Below are 21,533 nucleotides of genomic sequence, written 5' to 3'. Positions count from 1 at the left end.
TAGAATTGAAGGGAAGTTGTAGCTCATATTAGTAAGTAGTTCTTTGGAAGGTAAATGCTTTTTACCTGAGAAATTGCTTTGAAATTTTCCCAACCCATGTAACTCTTCTGGGTAAAAGTGCAAAAAAAAAAACTTTTGCAAATGTTTTGGGGAAGTTTGCACCTTTTTTTAATGGTATTTTGTTGTTAGAAGGTGCAGGCTTCTTGGTTAAAGTGTTGAAAAGATGTAATTTCAGAGGGCTCACGGGATGCTCAGATTCATACTTTTTATCTTTTGCCTGATATTTAAATCTGGTTTTATGAATACTGGAAGGACAAAAAAAATGGACCTGATATAGAAACAAAAGTTCAAAATCATCTCATAATGAAAACTCCAACACTCTCTGAGATGAAAATGGATGACAGAAGGGGAACTGAAACCAAAATTGACCCTCAGGGGAGACCCCTAGGCATTTACAGAATACAGATGGGGATTTTCCATCGGCACCATCATAGCACTTACATTATAATAACTGCTTGATACATTGCTTTCCCCTCTTCAAAAAAAGACTATTTAAAAAAAAACAACTTGCCTTTCAGTTATTACCAGTGCAATTTTTCTAGCAAAAAAGGTGCCGGTACTCAAATGCCAGGCCACCCTTCAGGGGTGGGGTGATCACTGAGGGACTCACTCCACAATAGCCAGGCCCCCTGCAACCAGTCACAAAATCTATGACAAGGCAGAATTGGTGTCTTGAGCCTGAGCTCTTTCATTAAAACTTATGATCCATGGGTCAATTTTAGAAGACACTGGAAAAGGTGCCAGTACTCAGTGCCCCCGAGTACCCCCTCAAAAAAAGCCCTGGTTATCACTAAAAAAAAACAGGAGAAAAAAAAGTTGACAATTTTCAAAAAAAATAATTTTGCTCAAAGCTTTCAGAGAGTGTCTCTGATCTGCATGGTATAGCCAGCTAAAAGATGCATTAGATTTTACGTATTGTAGGAAACCAGAGAGGGGGAGGACGGGGAGAGATGGGCTTTCTCTCTGACTCAGTGACCTGGCATACACCTACGCTAAGACAAGAAAGAGTATCTTTGTGACTGCAGTTCTCCTTGCTAGCTGAAACTGGCAGCAGAGCATTCATTTCACAAGAGAGGAATGAAAAAGGGACTTTCCCCAGTGAGAGGCACCCAGAAGTGGAAACCAAACCTGCATAGTTTTCTGAGGACTGCCCATCTTCATAAGCTGAGTGGTGAAAGCAGAAAGTGATGTGGCTAAGAAGGAATGGCAGTGACAGTATTCTCCACCAGACATCATGCATGGGCATTCTGCAGTCTTGGTCATCGCAGCAATACTTATTATTACTAATGCTAATTATTACTTGTCATTCCTGTAGCAGTATAGATAATAAGAGAAAGTCCATGTTCCAAGGAATTTACCATCTAGTTAAAATAAACAGAAGATAAATAGGGGGGGGGGGGAGGAGGTGTTTCAGGGAATGTATTTATTACAGTAAACATGGTTATAGTCATTGAGACAATGATTGAAAGAGTCAGGCTTTAGGACTGAAAAGCAATCTCCAACATTTGGGTTGTACTTTTATGCTTGTAGAACGGTCATGATGTTCTACGTCATACAGATCATTATGGGCATATGGTATTACCTCATTATTTCAGAAATCGATCAAATCGTACTTCTTCAAACTGTTGTTAGCAGAAGAAGAAGGCTAATGCAAAAGAACTGATCAACACTCCTAAAGAAAGATAGCCCATCTACCAAATGCCTATATATTAAGATCAACCTGTTTGTTAAATCTATCTACCATGAATGATGTCCATTGAACCCGATTTACCACTGACTATGTCCAAAGGTAGAATAGCCTTCAATAATTAGACTATTGCCTAAGGACAGGTAGCCTTCAATAATTAGTTCAAAACTTACTTTCTAAATTACACTCTATAATTTGTTAGTTCCTACGTAATACTATGCAGATTCCCATGTAATAATTCTTGGTTAAATTGTCAGCCACATTAAACCAAATGTTATCTGGAAAATGTGGGATACAAGGACCAATAAGTGGAAATGGAAATGATACAATTGTTGCCTAAAAAAATCGGCACTGAAAAAATAGCACTTAGCGCTATTCTATAAACGGCAATTAAAGTTAGGTGTCATTTACATAATAGCGCTTAACACCAGAAACAGCAACTACATTTAGGTGCCACCATTTACACCAATGAAACTTTGGTGGAAATCCCCGCTCCTAAATTAGGTGCATATCCCCATTATTCTATAACAATGCACATAAATTGTGAGAACACCCTGATCCACCTATGACCCCCCATGACCACGTCCCCTTTTTGAACCTGCGTATACATTTTTATTAAATCCAATTAACACCAATAATTGCTTGTTAAGAAACCAATTATCAGTGCTAATTGGCTCATTATTCAATTCAATTTGCACGTGAAATTTTTAGCAACTTTTATAGAATTTGGGGGATGGTGCAATGAAGTGAAAAGTGTAATTTGTGCATGTAGGTTTTAGCAATTTTTATAGAATTTGAGGCAGGGTGTAACAAAGTGTAAATTTGTACATGCAATTTTTAGCAACTTTTATAGAATTTGGGGGATGGTGTAACAAAGTGAAAAGTGTCATTTGCACATGTAATTTTTAGCAACTTTTATAGAATTTGGGGGATAGTGTAACAAAGTGAAAAGTGTGGCATTGAGAGTCAGTAATAAGGCTATTTCATATTCAGCCAATGGATCTGGTTTTGGTGACTAGGGATGTGCATGGAAAACAAATTTTGCTCATTATTTGTATCATTTCTAGTTTTTTGGGGCTGATTTTTAAATATTTTTTTTAGTTCATCTTAGAAATTAATGAATGTAGTATTTGATTAACACACCTAAACATTTTAAGTCATGTGTATCATTTTAATGTACGTTAATTTGGATGTTTTATGCATGTACTGTTTCTTTTGTGTGCATTCCTTACATGCATAAAAGTTGCCAAACTGAAGCCACAAACCAAAGGCACATCCCTATGCAGAGGGGATTCTTGGAAGTGCATAGCATGTGTGGTAACACTGATGTATCTGCCAGTGCTTCACATAAATGGAAGTATATTTATACTTCTATCCCACATTATCCGAATACAATTATTCAGCTCTATGTTTCTTACATAAGTAATAATGTATAATACATGTTATGAAAACTGTAAGAGTTAAAGGAACATTCTTGAAAAAGTAGCGGCGAGGAGAACGATCTTGGCTATAATTGATTTCAACATCTAGTGAAGGAATTTATTGAAAAGAAAAGCCTTCAAGAATTTGTGAAAGGTCAGATAGTTATTGAGTTGTCGTATTTCCCTTGGGATAGAATTCCACCATTTAGTGCCTAAATGAGAAACAAATCTTGAGTTAGAGTGGATTTGCATTTGATATTGTTCTATAATTTACGCACACAAGTCACTTAGCACATAAGTGCAAGGGGCTTGCACATAATAAGTTATATGCTAAAGTGACACATTTAGCCATGTAAGCCTGCTATAGACTTGGCGTAACCATTCATGCCTACATTTAGCTGCATCAATGTTGACTTAGGCTAGTATTCTCTAAGGATATCTTGGCACACAGATGCCATTATAGAATTGATGCTTAGCATGCAGCATTTTAAAAATAATCTGTCCCAAAAAACAACCTCTGGTGACACAAAACTGAAATCAATAAAGAACGAGAGTCTAACAGAGAGGGAAAAAATGAGAGAAAGGATGATCCAGTTTATCAAATCAACTGTTATTAAATTTTTTTGTATAATGGTGGAGAGATCTCAGAGTATAAACGATACCCAAGCGAGTCTACACCGAAGTGATTTATGCCTCTAAGGGTGGACAAGCTTCTCGATCATAGAACTTCTCCACTACCTTTTATTTTTTATTATTTGTGAGCAAAAACCCTCATGTGCTCTTGTTTCAAAATAAACAATTAACTCAATACTGTGCTTTAAAATGTCTGGATCAAATCTCTCATTCACTCCGTCCGGTGCATTAACATGTCCAAATTGTAGCGCCCAGCTATAGAATTGCCCCCATAGAGTATAATTATTGATTTACATGGAGCATTCCAAAATCAACCAATAAAATTAGCAGCAACAGGCACTGAGCAGAAGTACAATTACAAAAAACATTCTGTTCAAACTCTGGTGTCACATCAGTGAGAGCAGCACAAACTCCTCCACTACCAGACATTGAGAAGTAACACAAAACCTTGCAAATAGACATTGAAACTGCACTAATCCTACCTATGAAAGTCAAATATTCTAGAATGCCAGAACACCTCCAATTGGAAAAAAGAGAACCCAAACCCAGAATCTACTGTTAACAGAATCCTCTTCTGTGATTATAAAAGGAAAACACACAACGTCACCTAGTAAAAGAGAGAGAGAGAGAGAGAGAGAGAGAGAGAGAGAGAGAGACTACAGATTAGAAACAAATACCTAGACAAAAAATGAAATTGAAAACCCAAGAAACCAAATTATGAGCAATGGGAAACTGAGGAGAGGAACAGAAATGCATCCTGTCCAAAACAAGTACAGGAAATCCACATCTTCAAAGCTGACATCTCATTTCTCTGAATAGTGAAAATATTTTTTTTTCTACCTTTGTTGTCTGACCACTTTGTTCTTCCACTTGGGTTGATCCCCTTGTTGGTTTTCTCCTGAGGCCATTTTCAGAATTTAATTTCCATTTTCTGCTCTTCACTGTCCATCTTCTTCTGTAATCTTATATCTACCTCTGACTCTGATCCTTCTGTCTAATTTTTTCTCCATTTATCTCATCTGCGTTTTTTGTTTTTTAACCTACAGGTAGCGGAATTTTAGCCCCCATTCTCCTCCCCAATCTTAAATTTCTGTCATTCACCTCTTTACCAGTGTTTTGCTTCTTGCACTTACCTCTCTAATTCTCTCATTCCTACCAGTGTCTTATTCTTTCCCATCTCCTATTTCCAGTATTTCACCCACTTTCAAGTTGCCCATTTCCACTTTCTGCATTCATTGCCTCCCCAGCTTATCTTCTCTTTGTCACCCCTTACCAACCTCCAGGTCCTTCATTCCCTTTCCAGTTCCAGTCTCATGTCTTATTCCTTATTCAGGCTCCCATTTCCCTTTTAACCTTTTTTATTTCCACCCTTTCTCACCTCCTTCAAAGATCTTTCCCCTTCCTTTGTCTCTCACCCTCTTCACAACTCTCAATCTCTTTTGCCCCTTTCCCTATGGCCCTTTGCCCCTGCCTCTTCTCCCATACTTCCTTCTCCATTCACCCAACTCTTTCTCCAATGTTTATTTACTCCATCTTTCCTCCACCGTAACCCCACTACCCATCACATTGCCCCTCCATCTTCACCTTTCCCTGCATATATCCTTGTTTCTCTTCATCCCCTCACACAGTATCTGCCCTTCTCTTCCATCTCCCAGCCCCTGCATCAGCTCCCAACCCCTATCTGACCCTTGTCAGGGCCCAGACCCCTTCTCCCACCCCCATCCCTAACCCCAGTCTGGTAGCTCTGAGCTTCCTTTCTCTCTGCCCAAGTCTAGCATCAGTCCCGTCTTTCATCTGCTCCCAGCATCAGACCAGTTTTGTCACCACAATCATCTGGCAGCATAAGCCCCTATTTCCCATCCCCAGTCACCTTCTCCTAGCTCTTAAATCAGTGCCATTGCCAAGTCCCTGCCTTCTCTTTTCAGCCCCCATTTCCAGCCACAATATCCCACCTGTCTCCAGTTCCAGTCCCAGCCTGCATCTACTACTACTACTATTTAGCATTTCTATAGCGCTACAAGGCATACGCAGCGCTGCACAAACATAGAAGAAAGACAGTCCCTGCTCAAAGAGCATCTCCTACCTGCATCCCTTTTTCAGCCTCCAGTTCCAGTCCACAACCCCATTCTTTCATCTGCCCCCCCCCCTTTTCAGCCCCCAGTTGGGGCAGGTGGGGGCTGGGGGGTTGCAGCTGGGGCTGGAGCTAGCAGCCGAGAAGGGGCTAGAGCTGGAACTGGGAGCTGCTGTTAAGCATGACTTATGGCACCCTCCAGAGGTTGGCGCCTTCTTGCCATTCTTATTGTGCTTACTAGGTTCGCCAGTCCTGCCTTCCAAAAACAAGGAAGCCACTGAGATTAGAATGCCTTGGGAGATAGCTTCAAACCCTGACTGCCAAAAAAGAAGAGACAGCTGATGACGGTAGTGCCCCAGCAGATGGTGAGGATGTAGGGTTTCCAATTTTTTGACAGAGAAAAACTCGGCACCTGCCTTCACCATTCCCATCTCTTTCTCCGCCCATGCTCCTCCTTGTCCGATCCCTATGCTCTGCCTCAAGTCCTTTGCCACACCTACTATTGTACCCAGAAGCGGAGCCAGGTTGACGGTGCGGGGGAGCGAGAGCGGACTTCCGCTGGCACCGGCGCACATTTTCAATACAACACATTGAGAAAAAAATAGGTGCTTACAGAACTCCATTTGGGGGAGCAGCCGCTCCCCTGGCGCCCCCTAGCTACGCCACTGATTGTACCATTCTCCCACCCTGCCCCTCTACAACCAACAGTCCGCACTAGGGTTGCGATCTCAGAAGAAAAAACTGCTACATGTTCTATGATTATTTCACAGAGCAGAAACAGGCTCATTTTGAAATGAATATTTAAGTATATATTTTCAAATTGATTTATAAAACACACCACAGCAGAAACATATTGCTCTACCTTGACATGGGAAATTCAAGGTAAATAGTATACTGGTTCTGTAAATCACATCTCACACTATTTAATGCAGTATAAAGAACAGGATTCAGAGAATCCCACAAATCAGAGGATCCAGAGAATTTTGAAGTTTTGCATAACAACTCAATTTGCTAAATTTAAACAGGCTGTTCAGAAGGCACGGGTGGCTGTGCATTGTAAGCTATTATTCTAATATAGTCCATTCTCAGTATTTGCGATAGTATGGTCCCCCAAAACATCACAAACCACAAATTTAGGAATACAAAAAAAATACGTACTTATGGGAAAATAGGTTCTAGAGAGTAATCTGTGTAGCGCATGCGTGGCGTCTCTCATTGGGATTGACGCCATTGTGTGAGAAGCCGGTGAAATTTCCAACCTGGCTGAACCAAAGAATTATGTTTAAACAAATATGTCTACTTATCAGTCAACGCCCCTGAAGACACATGGTGCGAAACACAATTGTGCTGGGCTTTGGCAAGTTCACTGAAGAGACAGTTGAAACAACTTGAATTTAAGCATTGGAGAAGATTGGATATTAGTGGAAAAGAAGAGTTTGTAAAAGTTTCAGCTCCAGAGGAAGTTTAGGAAACAAGCGCTATTTTAGCTTGCACAACAGAGAATTGACTGTTTCGTTTATAAAAAGAGACTTCACTTTGTAAGGATTCACTTTGCCATTTGTGGGTTTACAAAACATTTTTTTTGAAAAACATTGAAATTAAGCATTGAAGGGAATTTAGTTCCCTCATAAGAGAAGAGTCCAAGGAAGATCTGGCGCTATTGGACACTACTGAATATAACGCTTTTATTGTGTGTATAATAAAGAAGTAATCAAGCTGCGAAGACGTGATATATAAAAAAGACTGTACAGTGTAAGAACTCTGTTTTCTGCACAGAACGTTTGCCCATAAGCAATTTACTGCCATATAGGAAGGTTTGCCCATACTGTGGTAAAACATACGCTCAGAGAAGAGTTTGTTACACTTGATTTTGCTTTGGATTTTGGGGGAAATGGTTTGGCAGTGTGGGCAAAATCAACATTAATATCAACAAACTGCAAGAAAATCCTCAAATGTTTAGTTTGTATCGATGCTTGTAATAATAGAGGGAGATTTGGTTTAAGGGAGTAATGTTTTATAGTATATTATATTATAGTTGGATAAATGGGAATGAGGTAGGTTTGATTGAGTTTTGGATGGTATGAATGTGGAGAAAGAGAGAGTGAGGGATGAGAGATATTGATTTTAAATAAATGGTTTTGGATATTTGATATTTGCATTGTATTGTAATAAATAAAGGATTATTGAATAAGCATTAAATAAGGAATGATAGTTATTTGTAGTTTATAAATAAATAATGGAGAAATAACAATTGAAATGCAAGATTTCAGAGATGTGCATTTCCAAAAACTGACATATTCCAAATAATAAATTCAAGTAAAATATTTTTTTCTACCTTTGTTGTCTGGGCATCATATTTTTCTATTCGCTTTGGTTCCAGCATCTCTTTTCTACTTTTATCAAGGTCTTTTTTAACCTGTCTTTGCAGGGTCTCCTGTCCATATGATATTTCTCTCTCCATGTCCATATTCATCTTCCCTCTGTGTTCCTATCCATCCTGTCCAGCATCTCCCCTCCCCCTCCACTCCCCCCCCCCCCCTGCAGCAGTTCCAGCCTATTTCACTCTGCCCTCCCCAGTGTCCCAGCATCTTTTCCTCCCTCTCCCTGGTGAGTCCAGCACCTCTTGTGTCCCTCCCTCCCCAGACAGATCCAGCATTTCTCCTCTCTCCCTCCCTTCCCCAGCAGATCCAGCATCTCATTTCTCCTCTCTCTCTCAATGAGTTCAGCATCTCTTAAGTCCTTCTCCCTCCCTCCGGTTGATCTAGCATCTCTCCCTTTCCCTCCATCCCCTGGGTCTATCCAGCATCTCTTCCTTCCTCTCCCTTCCTGGTCCTAAAAATGTGCCTTGACTTTGGCAGTTACAGCAATTCAGATAGGTGTCCTCTGGCTAGCTCTGGGGCCTTTCCTTGGCCCCATCTTGCCTTTGCAGAAAAAGGAAGTCACATCTTAGGAGGCGGGATGTGGCCAAGGGAAGGTCCCAGAGTTGGCTGCAGGTCACCTTCCTGAATCACTGCAGCTGCCAAATGTCAAGGCACATTGTCAGAACCAGGGGGAGGGGAGAGAGTGGGATGCTGAATGGACCCAGGGGAGGGAGGGAGTCAAGGCAGTGGGAAAGATACTGGACCCAGGGAAAAGAGGGAGAGAGAGGGAGGGAGAGGGAAAAGGAGAAGGAGAGATACTGGTGCTTCTGGGCTGTGGCATAAGGGCCAAAATACAGCTTTTTCATTGCTGGTTTTGAGGGTCTGCCAGCAATGGAGAGAGAGAGAGAGTTGCCAAAATGAGGAAGGCAGATCGCTCACTGCCTTACTGCAAGGGGAGGGGGAAAGCAAAACACCAGTGCTGGAGAAGGGCACTTGTGTGTGTGAGCTGGAGAAGGGGGCTCAATGCATGTGCCACATGCCTGATGCACGTGGCTTGGCATGTCTGCTCATGATCAGTTACACCAGCAATATGGCTGGTATAAATGTGGGCGCGTAAAGGTAAGGCACACCGATGCTGGGTTATGCTAGTATTCTATAACAGAATCTGGGCACCCACAGTTCCATGAGCCACTTTTCTACTTGTTTATTAGACTACATAAGGCTGTCAACTGGATCCAGATTCTCAGGACAGGGTGGATTCAGTCCTGGGTTTACCCTGTTGCATGCAAAGATTTGTAGTTCTGATTTCCCCATTGCATTCCCCAAAGACAGCAAGACTACAAGTCCCAGCATGCACTGGGGGTAAACCCAGGCCTGGATCAACCCTATTCTGTGAATCTGGATCCAGTTGGTAGCCTTACAGGTCAACTCAGTTCATGCATTTTGAATTTGGTGGTGGTTTATCAAACTTACTTTATAAACCTAAAATCAGGAACACTACTATATAAATTCTTCAAACCAAGGCATTTGGATTGAATATAGCATAGTTGAACCCTGGTGTATATTTTTATGTATATTTTAAAGCATTTTTTTGTGCAATAATGACCTGTTTCATAAGAATAACAATATAATTTGAGCTATCCAGCTACACATCAAACATATAAATGGCGAGTGACCGTACTCACTCGCAAATTCGCAGTAGAGACTTCCCTCTCTGTCCCGCCCCCTCATCAATATGTGATGACGAGGGCGGGACAGAGAGGGAAACTGCGCAAAGCCGCCGCTGTCGCTACCACTCCCCCCGAAGTCATCGCTACCGCTCCCCCCTGAGGTCGCCGCTACCGCTCCCCCCGAGGTCGCCGCCCCCCTCCACCTGGCCCGAGCACTCTCTTTGATATTGAACTTACATCGGTGAAACGCAGCACGCAGAACAGCTGAGCTCCCGTCGCCCTTTCTTCCCTGCCTGTGTCCCGCCCTCGCCAATGTTACGTCACATGAGGGCGGGACACAGGCAGAGAAGGAAGGGCGACAGGAGCTTAGCTGATCTGCGTACTGCCTGCATTCCGCTGATGTAAGTTCAATACCGAAGAGAGGGCCCGGGCCGGGTGCAGGGGTGGTGGCGGCGACTCCGGGGGGGCAGTGGCGAGGGGAGGGGGCCTTGCCAAAACCCCATACTAGCCCGTTTTAACGGGCTCAACGGCTAGTATATTATATTTAGGGCCTATTATTTTTCAGTTATAACCAGAAACCCCCAATAAAACACCTCCAAGGGAGATTTTGGGGTTTCTGATTACAGCTGTAAAAAAAAACCCAAGAAAAATGGTCTGTGCAGGGGCACTCCGATGACATCACTTTATAGGTGCCTTCACTGTGAATGAAATCATCAGAGTGTATGTGTGTGTGTGTGTTTGTGTATGGGGGGGGGGGAGGGTTACAGACCCATCTGTGTTGGCATGCTCTTCAGAGCGGTGGGGGGCTCACTGCTTCCATCCTGCAGCTCAGACTGCTGCTCTTTTTCTGGCTGTTGGCACTGTGAGAGCACGTACTTCTCACTATACAGGAAATACCTGCTCTCGTATTTTAACTCCCTTGCAGTGCCAGCAGCCAGAGGAGAAACAGACTGAGTAGTGGGAAGAAAGCAACAAGCTCCCCCTGCTCTGAAGAGCATATTAGTGCTGAGGGCTTCTGCTGAGGCTGGAAAGGTGCTGTTGCTGATGTAGGGGGCTGGGAAAGGAGGAGGATTGAGCAGTTGCTGATGAGGGGGTTGGGAGAGGGATTGATCTGGTGCCGATTCAGGGGGTTAGGAGAGGGAGGGAGAACTAGGCTATTTCTGGGGGTTGGGAGAGATGGGGCTATGGATATTTCAGGGGGACTGGGGGGCTGTTGTTCATGCTGGGGGCTGGGAGTAGGAGGTAGTTGCAGATGGTGGGGGCTGGGAATAGGGGGATGTTGCTGATGCAGAAGGCTAGGAGAAGGGGGGGGGGGAGCTGATGCTGTTGCTGGAGCTTGGAGAAAGGGGCTAGCACTAGAATATTGTGCTTTGGGTTACTGAGTGGCATCCACTTGAAAAGCTACTAACAATTTTAATGATATAAATACACCAATAAACCACCTCCCCCCTTTTTTTTATAACTCTGGGAAAGCATCTAATTGCCTTAAAAATAAACCCCCAAAAATCCATACTATAAACACCTGGAATCAGAAGCCCTAATCACATCAGCAGGATATATACAGTTAACTTCTGAGGTAACGGAATACATTCTTTTCATTTTCAAAAGCTGGGGCCAGCCAACATGTACATTTTAGTCAGGCATCTTGATGTTTAGCCAAAAGTTACACATTTAGGTTGAGGAGGGCTGTGAGGCAATCCGGGGTCTTTGGGACAATACTGTGTCTATAGCATAAATAGCGATCCTAACGTGGACCTAGAAACAGAAATGCTAAACATCTCCCACTAAAGCAAAAAATACAGGAGATCAAACTTCTCTAGGACATACCACGTGGTACAAGTGCCTCATATCTCCCACCCCTAAACCCTTGTGTTCTCACAAGGCACATCTAAATATAAATATACTTCACATATACAGTACAGATAATTAAATATCAAAATACACATGACGATATTTTGGCAAACAAATGATTTTCTGTCTGTTAAGGATAAAGAGGTAAAGGTAGCCCCTGCATGCAAGTCATAAATGACTTAGGGGGCCACCAGTTGTGTGAAGGTTTCTTGGCACCACCTTATAAAATTATCCTCCACATGTTAGAGAAACATGCTCTCCAGGGCAGTTTTTGTATGTAAGTTGAGATTTACTACATACAAACAGTTTTTGGCTAAAATATTTTTGGTGTGGGTACAATTTTGTGGGTTAAAGTTGCTTAAGGGAGAAGGAGATATCAAAGTTGTTCAAGATGCCTACTATCAGTTTAATGGCCAGTAATCTTTTCTTGCAATGTGACATTTATTTCAGTTTATTTCATATGGGCTTTGAAGTTTTGATATCTAAGAACAATGCTCCGTACCTTAGGCTCCGATGCTTGAAACTCCGATGCTGTATGGAACAGCGCCAGAAAATAGCACCAGAACAGCACGGCAAAACAACTTCCTAATGCTCAATGCTAATAGTATGCAAATCATTTGTGCACTGTTAGCGTTGAGCATAAGGAAATTGAGGAGAATGATTGTGCATGGGTATGCACACAAGAGCTATGCAGTAAGCAAAGCTCTTGTACTCATGTCCAGTAGAGAAGGGAATGGGATGGGGTTTGCATTGTTTAATTATATACATATAGGGTTTAAAATCTGTAATCAGACTACAGAGTTCACAATTGCTTTCATTTAAAGTACTCCTTTAGACGTTAATATGTTCATAACATTTATTTAACAACATGTGCCCATAACATAATGAATTACTCGGAACTCACTTTCACTCACCCATCATCACTCATACCCTTTCATTCCCCATCCAATCCTATGGTAACATCCACAATGCTTAATCTGTTCAAAAAACAGATCGCTGGCTTAATACAATTGGAGAAAAAATCTCCCACAGAGAGGTTTAAATCAGTTCTTTACCATTACCGGTTATACCGTAATGATACTATTTCTGTTTGATCAAATGTCTCAAATACGGTTTTCCAGTCCAAGTTCATATATCATACGAACATCTCTCTCTCTGGTCATAGGGAACTTCTACGGGAAGGGTCAGTGTGGCCAGAGGAAGGCTACCGTAGGAACTTGTTCATATTAGTTCAATTCAGCTGACCAGGACCAGGATGACTTAAGGGCAATCAGCTGAATTACCACATACTGAAAAACCCTCACCAAATACAGAATAAGGAATAAGACATTAATGCCTATGTTTACTAAGGGGTGCTATGGGCGCATTAGCAGTTTTAACGCATGTAATTGGTTTATAAGTGTTAAACGCTAACGTGCCCATAGAAATATATTGGTGTGTTAGTGTTTAACGCACCTTAATTTTACACGTGCATTAGAAATGCTAATGCACCTTAGTAAACATACCACTAAAAATAAAAAAAATTGAACCGGAAACCCCAAGAAGTTAAACATGGCATGCACTGTAACACTGGAGAAATAAAAACAAAAATGCATTTCCTTTTCTACTGAATACAATAGAAGACATACAGTATGCTATGCACAGTTCCCAAAGCTAGCATATTCCAGTTCATAAATTCAAAATAAAATGCTTGTTTCTGCCTATGTTGTCTGGACATTTGATTTTTTCCATCATATTGGTCCCAGTTTCACTTTTCTGCTTTCCTGACTGTCTTCTGCTAATTCTTCTTCCAGTGGCTAATGTTCATTTGTCTTTTCTCCTCCTTCAGTCCATTCCCTGTCTAACATATTGATCTTTCTATTTTAGTTCTTTTCTCCTTTTTTTTCCTCTTCTGCCTCTCTGTCCATTCAACTTTCACTCTGTTTCTCACCATTCTCCTTCTTTTTACTTTTCACCTACGTATTAATTTTCCATCTCCTTATCTCACCCCTAGCCTCCTATTCCTTTCCATCTTTCATCTACTCCCCATTACTATCATCTATACTTACTATCCTCCTCTCATTCATCTCCTTGCCCTTTGCTTAGCCTCTTAAACATGGGTTAACCATTCCCAGCATCTCTATCTCCTTTCCCCCTCCACCCGTGTAGGCCAGCATCTGCTTCCTCTTCCCCCTCCCACCATGGTGGCCTGAATCTCTTCGCCCCCCCCCCCCCCCAGCATCTTCCTATCCCTTCTCTCTTCACTCCTTCTCCTCCATGGTCTAGCATCTCCTTCACTTTCCTAAAGTCCCTCACTGTCCAACATATCTTCCTCTCTCTTCCCTCCTTTCCATTATCTAGCATTACTCCTTCACTCCCTTTTGCCTATGGGTCCAAAAGCTCTCTCTCTTTCTTCCGTTCATGTGTAGCGTTTTTCCCTCTCTCCTCTCCAACCCCTTGTCCAACATCTCTCCCTCTCTCCTCCTCTCTGCCTCTCTCTCTTTTCCATTGTCAACTATCTCTCTATTGCTCCCTTGTCCCCGGATCCAACATTTCTCCCTCTCTATTCCCTCCCTTCCATTGTCCAACATCTGCTCTCTCCTTCTCCCCTTAGACTCCAGAGTGATAGGGAGAGTAGATGGCATGGATGGGCACACTGGATAGGCCATACGGCCTTTATCTGCCTTCATTTTTTATGTTTCTGTAACCCCCCTAATGAGTTTTTTTTTTTACCGGGGGTCTTTGTGTGGTCCATTGTGGTCCATTTTGTCTTTGGGCCATTTTTGACCCTATAGGTATCTCTGGTGGCTAGTAGGGACATTGGTCGCCAGTGCTGGTGGTGCTGTGGAACCCCAGGGCATTTTGGGGGCTTCCAATAGGGAGGTCGCAAAAGACATGTGTTATTCTGGACGTGAGCTCTTGAGCCCAGGCCGAGGCCTAGTATAGTGGCCAAGGCCTAGGGTAGACCGAACAGGCCCTACGCACCACCCCAGCCACCAAGCCCTGCACACACACAACAGCTAACAGGCACTACCAGGAAATGGGAGATAGAGCATTCAGGTGGGCCTCACGGCTGATCGGGAACCCACTCGCGCAGAGTCAAACAAGCGGGCCTCATGGCCGACCAGGAACCCAGTCACACTCTGGGAGGGGAGAAAGAACAATGATCAGTCCCCAAGGGACTGAGCACAAGCAGCACACACAGTGAAGGGTAGAGATACAAGGAAAAAGGTGAGAGACCAACCTCTAAAGGTATACACAAGGCTGTGCCACAGGGTGATCAAGAATACAGGAAGCCCCAGAAGGGAACACTCTAGGCTATACTATATAGCACTCAAGGGAAAAAAGGGAACCAACTATAGGAATACACTCTAGGCTGAACCATTCAGCCCTCAGGGAAAGGGGAAGCCACTCAAAGGAATACTCTAAGGTATGTCACTAGGCACACATGGAAAAAAGGGAAACCACTCATAGGAATACACTAGGCTGTGCCCCACAGCACTCAAGGGAACTAGGCTGCACCTTACAGCATACAAAGATACAGGAAGCCCTACAAGGAACACACTAGGCTGTACCATACAGTGTACAAAGGAAAAGGAAAACTACCTACAAGAATGCACAAATCTGGCCCCACAACACACAAGGGAAAAGGGAACAGTAAGCAAACAGAGGAAGCTGCCTTGACACACACAGACCAGAAAAGAAGCACTGCTCACCGGAAATAGGAAACAGATTCAGCAAACAAAGAGAACTAAAACCAACAAACAGGAGCAATATACAAAGACAGGGGTCTGCCAAACAGAGGCAAAACCATGGGGAACAGAGCAATAGCTCAGCAGACCAAAGGAACACAGAGAGAGAGAAAACTAAACAAATAAACTGGAACAATACAAGGTACAAGCCTACCACAGACAGCACAATGTTAGAGCAGCAGAAAGCAAACCAGGTGTAGGGGAGTGAGGCAATCAAGCTCATGCTGGGAATATCCAGCACAAACACACACACACACACACACACACACACACACACACACACACACACACACACACACACACACACACACACACACACTCACACACAGAATAAACAAGCACCAAGGAGAAAGGCTAAACTCCAATGTGAACACAAGTGCCCACGCACAGGCTGGCTTCAGATGAGCAAACAAAGCAATCAACGCTAAAGCAAGGATTGCAGGAAAAGGCAGGCTTAAATGTATCAGGCTTCTGTCGTCTGCTGGCTCAGCCCCTGACAAGCCAATCAGGAGCGAGTCCCAAACATTCCCCTACCTACCCCATCTTGACATTTCATCCTTTAGATTGTAAGCTCTTCTGAGCAGGGACCATCCTTAGTTATTAATTTGTACAGCACTGCGTAACCCTAGTAGCGCTCTAGAAATGTTAAGTAGTAGTAGTATCCAGCAGAATCATAACAATGTGACAGCCTGTGATGCTGTCTGGCCCAAGAATGAGTTCTTTCAGGGCAGGAACAGCTAAGAAAATGGCCAGTCTCAGCCTAGACGAGTCCTTAGAGCATGCATAATTTTTTACACATGTGCAGTAGTGCTCCTGGGATGCAACTAGGCCTAAAACTGGGCCAGGATCTCTATTTTGGTATTGCCCAGCTGGAGTTCCATGATTTTCATGGCTTTTTGTGGTTAGCATTCAGTATTGCCGGGGGTCCATGAGGACCCAAACAAATGACAGTCACCAGTTGTGGAGACCCTGAGGAGCAAGGTAAGACACCCAGTGACTAAAATAAACTTTTAGTTTTTTTTTTTAATTGTAAATTTAGTATACACGTTTCTGGGACACGAGGGGTTAATTTTATTTTAATTTATTTATTTTTTGTTATTATGGGTTCTGGAGAACCTCAGAATGACTAGGGGATTTAAATTTGGGGGAAAAATTGTGTAGATAGGGAAACCACAGGGTAGTCCGGATAGGGCTTATGGTGGATTTGTGTGAAAATTCTTTGAGAGAGGTGGTGGTGTGTAACATATTGGACAAATTATTTTGAGTATTTTGGGACATTTTAAGTGGTTTTATTAAGAAAAAGGTGGAGTGTTTTTAAAATATGGGTTCAGTAGTGCTTACTTAACCTGGGGGGTCTTTTACTAAAGCTTAGCTCAAGTTATCTGCAGCAGAGTGCATTTTATTCCTATGGGACCTACTGCAGATAACTCAAGCTAAGCTTTAGTAAAAGACCCTCCCTGATGATTTGGGTGAAAATTGGTGCTTATTTTTCCATGAAAATGTGCAAAAAATGTATATTTACCATTAATTTCTATGGGAAAATATTAAATCAGAGGGGCATAATCGAACGCAAACGCTATCTCCATGGGTGTTTATCTCCGAAAACGGGTCCGTGAAGGGGCGGGCCGAACCGTATTTTCGAAAAAATGGACATTTTTGAGCTGGGCGTTTGTTTTTTTTATCAATAATGGAAACTAAAAACGCCCAGCTCAAAAACGTCCTAATCCGAGCTATTTGGTCGTGGGAGGGGCCACGATTCGTAGTACACTCGCCCCCCTGACATGCCAGGACACCAACTGGGCACCCTAGAGGTCAGTGCGGTGGACTTCAGACAACGCTCCCACATGCATAGCTCCCTTACCACTGGTGCTGAGCACCCAACCCCCCTCCCCCAAAACCCACTACCCACAAATGTACAACACTACCATAGCTCTTAGGGGTGAAGGGGGCACCTACATGTGGGTACAGTGGGTTTTGGAGGCCTCCCATTTACCAGCACAAGTATTACAGTTGTGGGAGGATGGGCCTGGGGCCACCTGGCTGAAGTGCACTGCGGTACCCACTAAAAGTGCTCCAGGGACCTGCATACACGCAGGCCTCTAGGACTTGTTGCTGCTGTATAACATTGGCACACCAGTTGACACCTGAAGACTAATCTCTCCGAAAACGTCCTTTATTGGAATAACCGTGTTTATTCACAGTTAACTGCAGATCAGAGGTTGTGCCCCACTGGCAACGAGTCTCCCTGGTACTGAGATTAGCAGTAGGTCAGAGCTAGCAGAATGCTGTACAATGCCCTCTTTCAGCCACATTCAAGGTAAGAACTAATTTCTGTAACGTGGCTAACACAGGAAAGGGAACTAAAACTGGCTTACAAAAATGGCCACTACCGCATGGACTACAACAGGAAACACAACAGGGCACACTCTGACCCAGTAGGCAGGGGGAAAAGCACCATGGGAGAAGAGACTACCAACTACCAACATCGTGAGACTGTAACACAAGCTAATGAAATCACAGAGCCCAATACCCTACACCCACCACAATGCAATGCTGATGTGACCCTGCACTGCACCCGAGAGCCACATCTGACCCAGGGAAAGGCTGTGACAGGATCAAACACATTCTGCTGTCATGGAGGTGGGTACGGCATTTGAGGCTGGCATACAGGCTGGAAAAAAAGTTTTTAAAGTGGGGTTTTTTTTTGGTGGGAGGGGGTTAGTGACCACTGGGGGAGTCCGGGGAGGTCATCCCCGATTCCCTCCAGTGGTCATCTGGGCAGTTGGGGCACTTTTTTGGGACTTGCTCGTGAGAAAAAAGGGTCCAAAAAAGTGACCCAAAATCGCGGTCAAAACGCCTTTTTTTTCGATTATCAGCTAAAGACGCCCATCTCTCCTTAGCTGATAACCACGCCCCAAAACCGCCTCCACCACACCTCCGATATGCCCCCATCAACTTTATTTGTTTACGCGATGGAGTGCAGTTGGAAACGCCCAAAATCGGCTTTCAATTATACCGATTTGGGCGCCTTTGCGAGAAAAACGCCCATCTCCCGATTTGGGTCGCAATATAGGCGTTTTTCTCTTTCGATTATAAGCAGGTTAGTGTGTTTAAAAAAAGTTCTTGTGAGAGAAAAAAAAGCTAAGGGTTCTAATTAAGCATTTTGATTGGCCAAGGGCAGGTCAGCTGATCAAGCCAAGTCAGTATTTCCTTAGAAACAGCTGTTTTGGATGGCTATTGGTCAGAAGAGCAGTGGCAGCTGAAGTGAGTGGGTTGAAAGTTAGTTAGTTGAGTGTGAATTTCTTTAACTTAGCAAGTCTTGAGTGTGTGTATTTAAAACAAAATTTAGGAAAGTTTTAAATGGCCATGTATGGTGAATTCCCTTTATGAAGGTAAAGGCTTTGTATGTTGCTAAAAAGCCCCCCCCCCCCCCCCCCCCCCAACATCTGACATTACTGTGGAGTGACTGCATTTTGGATGTCACAGGTGAGGGATTGGTAGTAATGCTAGTTTTAAAAAATGGGTGTAATACTGAATGAGTACATGAGAGAAAAAGGTAGAGAAAAAAAACAAACTTTAATAAGTTTGAGTGATTGATTTATAGGTTATAGTGAGTCTTGTAAAAGAGTGAAGACTTGAAATATTTTGGAAAGTTTAGATTTGTATTTTTGGAAAGTGTATATTGAATGAGGACTGAAAGAGGAATAGACTTCCTTATAGAAGTTTATTTCAGAATTCTATTGACATGGTTTGCAAATGGTTTGAGGTAAAATCAGTTAAGTGACTGCAATTTGTTGCTTGAAGCTCTTCTTAGTAATAGGGATGCAATAAAAAGAGTAGGACCTGGAAGACAGGGCGCATTATCTTCTGTTTTTTTTTAATGCAGTTAGTGTGGCCACAGTATTTATGCATAATCTAGTGACCTTTGATTAGGGCGAAAGGGCGTTACCTCCTATTTTGTTTGCATTAGGTAGATTTAGGTAACAAGAAAGGAAAAAAAACCTATCAGAGGTCATCTCAGAAGATCATAAACAACCAAGGGCCCTCCCATAAGAAAGGCCAGAGAGTTCCAGTCCTTGTGTGCTGAGCCCCCCAAACCCACTCCCCACAACTGTGCACCACTACCATAGCCCTTATGGGTGAAGGGGGGCAACTACATGTGTGCACGGTGGGTTTTGGAGGGCTCACATTTGTCAGCACAAGTGTAACAGGTGGGGGAGATGGGCCTGGGTCCGCCTGCCTGAAGTCCACTGCAGCACCCACTAAAACTGGTCCAAGGACCTGCATACTGCTGTCATGGAGCTGGGTATGACATTTGAGGTTGGCATAGAAGCTGGCACAAAAATGTTGAAAAATGTTTGGGTGGGAGGGGGTTGGTGACCACTGGAGGAGTAAGGGGAGGTGATCCCCGATTCCCTCCGGTGGTCATCTGGTTAGTTGGGGCACTTTTTTGAGGCTTGGTCCTAAAAATAAATGGCCCAAGTGAAGCTGGCCAAGTGCTCTTCAGAGCAGGCCTTCTTTTTTCCATTATAGACTGAAGCCGGCCATCTCATAACCATGCCCCCGTCCCGCCTTCCGTACCCTGCCGAAACGCCCCCTTTAACTTTGGCCGGCCCTGCGACGGAAAGCAGTTGAAGGCGGCCAAAATCGGCTTTCGATTATACCGATTTGGCCGGGTTTAGGAGATGGCCGGCCATCTCCCGATTTGTGTCGGAAGATGGCCTGCCTTCTCATTAGAAAATAAGCAGGATAATAATATATATATAGAATACATTTGCAGCGTGATGTCAGTTCAATTGTCAGAATTAAATATGCAGCAGAATTATTGAAATATGTAGCATATTGATTATGCTGAATCAGGTACCAATATAAAAATACAGTTTTAAAGGACTGCAGCAGAGAAACTGGTCTGGCTTTATGGTCTGGCTTTCATCTCCCCCCTTCCTCCCCCTAACAAAAGACTACTGATCAAAACCATTGTGGGTGTAAATATCAACACAGCAAAGGATCAAAGAAGGATAGCAGAAAACCAGACCTAGGAGCTACTACAATAAACTCTCTGCTAGGATGCTTGCAATAAATAAACAGGAAGCCATAAACCACTTGCCACAGAGGACTCAGTGCTCCCCCCCTTTTCAATAAGACTTCAGCACATGTGAAGACAAAGGCCTGATGGCATGTGACTCCTTGCAAACTACAATACCCAAGATCCTCTGCAAGCTTCAATGCCCAGGACTCGGGGAACATTATAAAAAGCCTGAAAACAGCCCAGCTCTCCCTCTTGGGACCTGCCTCCTCTTGGGACCTGCCGCTCTCTTTGGGATCTGCTGCTCTGGGCTGGGAAGACATCCCTGACCATGCGGCTCACCACAGCATGCTTGTAACAAGGACTGTAAGTTAACCTATAACCTTAAGATTTGGACCTGTTACTTTGTTCTATTTTATGCACAAATTCTCTGTTCTAAGATCCTTTTAAAAGCTATCTCTCGTTTGTAACCTTATTTATATGATTGCATTAGTCATATTGTAGCTTAATAAACCTTTTTGAAGCTAAAAATGTAGTCTCTTTGTGTCCTGGGTGCATACCTTTAAATCTGAAACGCAGGACACTGCATTTCAACAGAGATAATATTTAATTCATTGCAATTGTGATTATTGTTGCTTTAATTAGCAACTGGTGGAGAAATGTTAGCGAGTGCTCTTAAAATATTCCCCTGCTCTTTGTTCTAAAATATCATATTAGGACTATGACAATTGTGTAACATTTTAAATGGATATTAAGAACATTTAAATTATATCTTATAACACATTCACTTTTAAAAAGTTTATAAAGGTACAGTATATGTTACATAGCGATTAGTGAGTTGTTCTTCTGCGCTTTTCCAGCAGTATTTTTATGGCGCTATTCAGAATAGCGCCGGAGTTTTGATCATCAACCCATAAGCCATTTTAGTGTGTAATTATAGAATAACAGTTGGTAGCACTACTGCCATTATCCCCCCAATTCTATAACAGGCTCCTGTAACCAATTTGCATGCGCAACTTAATT

The sequence above is a fragment of the Microcaecilia unicolor genome, chromosome 2 (assembly GCF_901765095.1).
Source record: "Microcaecilia unicolor chromosome 2, aMicUni1.1, whole genome shotgun sequence".
NCBI lineage: Eukaryota > Metazoa > Chordata > Amphibia > Gymnophiona > Siphonopidae > Microcaecilia > Microcaecilia unicolor.
The sequence above is the reverse complement of the archived record's forward strand: the minus strand, read 5'-3'. Positions refer to the sequence as shown.